Genomic DNA, 7991 nt, shown 5'->3' with positions numbered 1-7991 from the left:
GTGATGCTATATGATGCAATGTGATGTGACCTTAAATGATGTAATGGGCTGTGATGTAAACATATATTGTATAATGTAATGCAACCCTACATGATTTAATATAATATGACTGAACAGCCTGTAATGTAATCTTATGTGACATTGTAAAGGGATGTGATGTGGCCCTATATGAGTTAATGTGATGCAATATAAGGTAAACTAATGTGGTGTAATAAGAAGAAATGTGATGTTATATGACATGTTGTGATGTGACCTTATATGATTTAATGGGATCTGATCCAATATATTGTAATGTGATGTGGTCCTATATGTATGGGATCTTCTATGATGTAATGTGACATCATAGCTTATGTGAATTTACACAATGTAATTTTAAAGGATGGGATCCAATATTGGTGATTTAATGTTGTAATATTATGTAATCTACTGTTAATGTGACCATATTGGATATTATATTATGTGAGTCTATATGATGATGTCAAATGATACGATGTTATGTGATGTGACCCTATATGATTTAATGTGATTTGACTCTACAGTGTGTAACATAGTATGATATGACCCTACAGTATGTAAAGCAACAAGATGTGGCCCTATATGATTCAATGTGATATCATGAATATGATGTAATAAAAAGAAATGTGATGTAATATGTGTCATGATGTGACCCTGTGTGAGGTCATGATCTAATATAATGTAATGTGATGTGACCTTATATATAATGTGATCTTACACAACGTGACCCAATGTTTGTGATGTAATGTGATTTGATCTTATATGCTGTACTGTTATGTGACCCTATAGGATGTATATACCATAGCAGTATAGATAATGGATGGATGTATATGAACTTGTATTATGTAACGTTTGTGACCCCATATCATTTCATGTGATTTGAATGTGATAAGTCTCTATATGTCTGTCTATATCTTATATGATCCAACAGGATGTGATGTGGCCCTACATGATGTGATTTAACTGAATAGGATTTCATATGATGGTAAGTGAAATATGTTGTTTATTATTTATTGTCATTGCTTAACTTACCCTCTTATCATGTATATATTATCACTACATCGAAGGTCAAGCCACATCCTCTGTAAATACTACAAACATCTACCTCTTGTATATAACAACCTGATTCATAACCATATTTATCTCTGCACATTTGCACTCTCTATTGCACCATTGCACTATTGTTTCCTGTCTATAAGTGTTGTTGTACTTTCTTTAAATAATGTATATTTATATATATATATATATATATTAATACTTTGTAAAAATATATTTGTATCCATAGGCCTGTATATAGTAGTTTTAGATTTAGTTTTTAGTGTCTAAGTGTCTGTGTTACCTTGTCTAGCCTGTCCTTGTTTTTAGGTTTAGTATGTCTCCTATGTGTCTGTACTTTGAGAGCAAAGAAAACCCAGAGTCAAATTCCTTGTACGTGCCCACATACTTGGCCAATAAAGCTTATTCTGATTCTGAAGTGGCAAGCTCGACTCCAACTGCTACAATTACTATGGTATTATCATTATATTATCAATATCACAGTTGTTATTGCTAATATTAGACACGTTTCTACTATTATTATTGGCATTGTAACCATAAGTCTTTATTATCTGTTGTTGTATTTGTTACTGTGTGACCGTCCACCTGTCTGTTAGTCTGTCTGCTCGTCTTTCTGCCTCTCCCTCCATCCCAATTTCTCCGCTTGTCCGGTCGCAGCAGATGTCTGTCCAGCAATGGGTCTGGTTCTGCTCGAGGGTTCTGCCTGTTAAAAGGAAGTTTATCCTCGCTACTATCTCTCTAAATGATACAACAAAGAGTACGGTCTAGATCTGTTTAGTTTCCAGAGATAACATTTGTTATTATTCAGAGCTATATAAATAAAAACTGACAATTATGGTGAAATAAGAAGGAATGTAATCTTATTTGATGGACTGTGATTTGATCCAAAGGGTCCTACATGATATGATTATATCATTATGATAGGATTATAACAGTATGTGTATTCATTCTAGCTCAGTCAAACCCTCACTCCTTCATCCTTGGCAAGATTCAAGTGTAATCCATTATATGACTTGATTGATTTAACTTTTTAGTCACATCCTGGGCTCATTTCACCAGCATTAACTTTAACTCCAAGATCCACAAAGTCTTTATAAGCCTAATGCAACAATCTTTTTGATTCACTCTCCATCCATCAATCATCCTGGCCTGGTCCCACCCACACACACCCCTCAGCCCACCTGTTCCTGCCGCCCTGCTCTCATCCTAATCCATCACATCCAAAACAGCTGTGATCGACACTCTACACCCTTCATCCACGTCTTACCCAATCACAGCTCTACCCTCATCTAAACCTGATCTCACCCACCTCCCTGTCTCTCCTTTTCTCTTTCATCCCACGTGACAGGCTGCCCTAACCAGCTAAGTGGAAGATTAGCAGCATTAGCTCTAAGTCAGCCACCCTCTCGGCCAGGGCAAGCCTGGTCAGCTGAGCAGTTTCGTCACATACCTCAGCAGCTCGAACAAAAGTGAAACAAGGGCTCGCAGAGTTATGTGAAATGCACTTGCATAATTTGGACCTTGATACATTGGAGAACTCAAATCTCACGGCATACACACATAATGAATGTCTTAAACTAAAGAGGTCAAGTGGGTTTTGGTGGATTTTTTTGTAACAAGCTGAGATTTCTTTTGATACTGTAATCTGATTTCAATGGCACAGAGTGGCCCTTCAAATTAAACTTGCAAGAGACTGAATCAAAGAAAGAAATGAGCCACTTTGCACCTGACAAAGTTTTGGTAATGATGAGTTAACCTTCCCCCCAACCACATGATGATCTGAGACAGGCCGCTGGGTGAGTGTGTGTTTGTGTGTGTGTGTGGCAGAGAGGGGAGGCATCAGGGGGAGGGTGTGACTGTGGCCTGCTGGACCATAGCGAGAGAACAGTATGTAGGACAGGGCCTTGCACTAGCTAACCTATCCTGGCTAGTGCCATGGCTGGGCGTGCTGAATTTCTGCATGCATGATCAATGGGAGTGAATAAAAAAGAGAGGAGAAAGACAGCGGCGTGGGGGAGGGGAGGGAACAAGTTAGAGCCACGTGAAAGGATACGGACAGATAGAGCAAAAACAGTTGTCTTTACCTTTGATTATAAAACCAAAGCAAGCAAATTAAATGTCAGCTAATACAAGAGATAAAGAGGAAAGTGGAAACAAAGGTGTCCAGATTTGTAGCAGCTGTGGCTAACTTGTTTTAAGCAACAGTTTCTAACATTTTAAACCAGGTGAAGTCCATGAAAAAGCAAGATTTGTGTGTCTATGTGTGTGCGAGAGGTTTTCATTCACATTGCACTTTTTATTTCTGCCTCTGCTCTATCCCCTCGCCCTCCCTCTGTCTTGTTGTCACTCTGCCACCTTGAAACACTGCGATAGTTTGTCCAATCCAAGTCCTCACTGCTTTTGTTTCCTTGACCACAGCTGACCCACAGTGGGAACCTTTTTTGTCCGTGTGCAACCTTTGACCGGCAAGGGCCTGGGACCTGCTCTCCCCCTCCCTCGAGGCAGTTTGAAAGAGGGTTGAGCAGGGCAGCCGAGAGAGAAAAGAGGTGGAAAGGCAAATTCTGACCATCTGAAAAGCGAGTGGCTGTAGCGCTGTCAGCTGTGTGCTTCAGGGGCAGCAGTTTTTAGAGGCGGAGGCCGTCATTTGCATGTGATGCAAAATGTAAACGAGCAACAAGTAGTTCCAGGAAGACCACATTGAAATAAATTCAGGCGATGGATGATAAAAAAGGATAAATGTAGTTAAAGACAAACAGAACAGGCTCATAGTCTTTTAAAGCGGAAGCCAGGAGGCCATTTTAAAGCACTCCATTTGCTGTGGGTGTTTTTTCCACCTGGCAGGTGGCGAGCCAAAGAAATCATTACATGAGAGAAGAGAAGCACACCTGTGGTTTGCGCCAGCAGCCCCACCTCCGTTCTCCGATCACAATCCCTCCATCCCCCAGGGGAAGGTGTGGCAGAGGGAGAGAGACAAAGGGAGGAGAGAAAGGGAGAGGAAGGAAGAGATTGTGGGGGAGATTTACAGGCCTCTTCAGAAGTTGACTGAGGGTTGTGTTAACCTTTTATTAATCGTACGCACACACAAAACACACTGGACCGGCGGTGGTGGGAGGCTCTGAGAGGCTTCCAGAGGCGGCTGTGGGCTTCCTGCAAGCGCAAACAGACCGAAACCTATTTACCCGGATGACACAGGACTATTTCTGTCTGTCTGCTGCATGAGTGTAAGCAGCAGCAGCAGCAGCAGCAGCGGAGGTCTACGCTCTAATACCACACAGACGGATGGGCGGACAGAAACACACATACACACACACAGAAGGCGCACAAAAGCGTCTGGTTACAAATCAGCAGAGACCTAACACTTAAAGACAGATTGTCAATACTGCTCTTGCCACCATGGAAATTGGAAGGGGAATCACAGTCTGTTAAAGGCCCGTCCATCCATCACTGTTGTACTGAGTGCATTATTAACTCCCTGATAACTAATTATCTGCTATCTACTGTCACATCTACAAAGCCTTGCATGGCATGACATGAAATTACTGCATCTATTCAATAATAAATGAGGTGCTCATTTAAAGGTGACATATTTTAAAAAAAGCTTTTATGCTTTAAAAGAAGTGATGACAAATCAGCTGTTTTATGTCCTGAATAGATGTTTATTCATATTTACATGCACCATCCTCTATGTCTGCCCTGACCTTCTTTCAGGGGTGATATGATGTCACTGAGCGATTGCTGGAAATGACATAATGACACATACAGATGGAGTCACGACCATCTCTGAGACCATCGTCGTGCCGACCTAGAAGACAGGACTGTGGCGTGACTCATCATCTCTTTGTCGGATGACGTACTGCGGGTAATGCAGTGTTAACACATGATGGACTTCACACCAGGGCCTGGGAGCAAGGCGGAGGAGAGAAGGGGAAAAGGAAAGGAAGGGAGGGTGAGACGGTCAAAGAGAGAAAAAAGGGAGGATGAGGGAGGGTGTACTGTAAATGTGAGGGTGAAAGAGGATGGGTGATGTTTTTGGCTGAGGGAGGGGGGTCCAAGAGAGAGGGAGTTTTGTTGGTAGAAAGAAATCCATACCACCTCTTTTCTAAGTATCTTAGAGCCACACACACACACACACACAGGCACACACACAAGCCGAGTAGTGCGTCCCTGTATCTCTTTTAATCCTTTTTCCACTCCCCCCTCCATTTCTTTTCACAGGACCTATCAACGCCATTCCTAGCTACTATTTATAGGCGACCACTGTCCCCCCTGTCCCCGCCCGAGTGTACATCTGTGTGTGTCTGAGAGAGTGAGAGTGTATGTGTGTTTCAGGGGAACCTCAATAAACCAGTGCTTCTCACTCCTAATCTCAACGTGGTGTGATTCACCGAACAGGATATATGGGAAAGCCAATCACAAAGATAGGTTTGTGTGTGTGAGTGTGTGTGTAGGAGGGAGGGGGAGAATGAGGCTGATTTATCCCACCTGTCCAGTTGTTTCCGGTGCGTGCGTGTCGATCCATGACTGACTGCTGAAATGTATTCCACCAAGGCCTGGGAACACACAAATCATCCCAGGAAAGTGTGTGTATTTATTGCCGTCAATGTGTCTGCGCATGTGAAAATGCTCATTGTAAACACTCGGACTGGATAAATTGGGATTTGGATGATGCCAACACGTGGTTCAGGACAATACGGCTGCGTTACGTGCGTGCTGCAGTGTGCAGGCCCTACAGCCTGATGGAAGGCTGTGGTTATTGATTTATGAGCTCACAATTGTGCCCTGCTTTGTGGTCTAATCAGCAACTGACACATCAGATCTTCACACCATTAATTTTAATGCGTTTTAAGGGGGTGCTTCACTATCTGATGAAGAGTTTTTTAATTTCTAAAGGCTGTTTGAAGCTTTTGATGCTCAATCAGCAGATCAGCATAGTGTTGTCTTTGGTATCATTTAGGGAAGTAATTTACAATTTACAATTCTCCGACTTTAGAAAGCTAGTCTAATTAAACTTGTGTTATTTCTGTTTATAAAAGTGTTTTAACCAAAGCTGTACTTATCAATATCTCTACAGAATCATATGAGGACAGAAACAACAGTATTGCGAGGGGGTCATTCATAGTGACAAACTGGCACCTTTCTTTGCAGTTCCCCACATCTCTACAGCCCATTTTAGCATGTTTAAGCTAATTATTTTGTTTATACAACCCACAATTCAGTGTTTTGTTTCACTGTAACCTCTCAAATCAGTGTGGTTTTCAGTCCCAGTACGCAGGAAGCTGTTTGAAATCTAAAAGTTATGATAAACCTTCTGTAGGCTACATGCCAAGCACCACACAACAGCTTGACAAATTTAGCAACTAGCTAGTGAACATAGCGAAGCATTTAGCTGCTAAATATCCAGATTATCTTCTCAGGAGTTGTGTGGAGAGCAAGTCAAAGTGTAAATAACGTACTCATATTTGTCCAGGGGGTCCCAAACATATGCTAATGTGCGATATGTGTAAATAGGCCACTGTTTGCTAACATGCTAGCACATTTCCTGAGACCTTAGGAGTGATGGTATATCAGTGCTGTGTTTACAGCTAAATGCTACCACTCCAGAGTGTCAAAAAATCCATTATTTATTCTGTAAAGAAACATGTTAAGAATGATATCAAACTTTTTACTACTTCCTGTTTGAATGGCTTCACAAAGATGCTAATACAAACACTTATATAATAAGTAATATAGTAAAAAGTAGTCATATTTTAGCATTAGCGGGGACTCCGCTAGGTGATTAGCCGTATTCTTACGTGACCAAATCTGACCTGAAATCTCAGCTTGTTTAAGGGTTTTAAGCAGAAGAGGAAGTGACAACCGACACCACAGCTGAATGTGTAAGCGAGAACACAAAAATGTGTGGGAGACAGAAGTAAGGCAGGAGTCTTAAATAGAAAATGTTTAGTTGATGAAGGAAAGGTCATGCAAAGTAAAGTAAAAGAAACTGAATGGGGAGGTAAGAAGAAAGGGGGAATAATAAGTGGAGAGTCTTAGTATTCTGACATATTTCAGTGTATGTGAGTGTGTGAATGTGTGTCTGTGTGTGTGTGCAGCTGTGCAGTGACAGAGTGAAGGTAGGAGGGAGCAGAGGGGGTCCATTGTGGGTTTTTGTGTGGCTCAGATTGTCCTCTTCTCTGGGAAAGTGGAAACTCAACACTCCTCTCCAGAGGTCTGGTTACCAGGTGAGACAGGAGGAAAGAAAAGGGAAAAACAGAGCGGGAGGAGAGCGAGGGAGGGAGAGCTGCATAGGTGTGGAGAGAGAAACAGAGAAGGCGAGGCGAGGGAGAAAAGACCATGAGATTTTTTGGGCATGAGAGCTGGAAACGGAGCGAGATCAAGAGATGAACACAGAGATAGGAAGAAATAGCCTGAGAAAGAATAAACAGAGAGAGGCTCAGATTTTAGTTTGAGTCCCACAAGACAACAAAAAAAAGGATGATCAAAGTGTAACAATTCTGGACCAGTTTTAAAATGCATTGCCTGCTATGCTAGCTCCTCTCATGCGGTCAGTAGATAAAATAATGACGTGGAATTAAAATGATAAGATCAGTGTTATGACCTCTCTGTGGTGAAGACAAAGCCATAGATGCATATTAAGGGCTCAGATCATGACCTCATCGTGAGGTTTGAAGAAAATCCCAGATATGAACGTCAAAATATCCCAGCATTTAAATAAAAAACACTGCTGAGGGGAAAAATAAAATCAAACATGACGCTAAACTGGAACCAATGGCCTTCATTTACAGCCTGATGATAATATAGCTCCCCCTTGTGGCCACTTTTGGGACTTCATTTTCACCAAAGTCAGCTCAACATCCTTCAACATTTCTCATCTCAAAATGATACAAATCACACCTTTTATATCAGAAAATGTACATTTA

The sequence above is a fragment of the Semicossyphus pulcher genome, unplaced genomic scaffold (assembly GCF_022749685.1).
Source record: "Semicossyphus pulcher isolate SPU_LCO1_2020_fin unplaced genomic scaffold, fSemPul1.0.p SCAF_3, whole genome shotgun sequence".
NCBI classification, from domain to species: domain Eukaryota; kingdom Metazoa; phylum Chordata; class Actinopteri; order Labriformes; family Labridae; genus Semicossyphus; species Semicossyphus pulcher.
The sequence above is the reverse complement of the archived record's forward strand: the minus strand, read 5'-3'. Positions refer to the sequence as shown.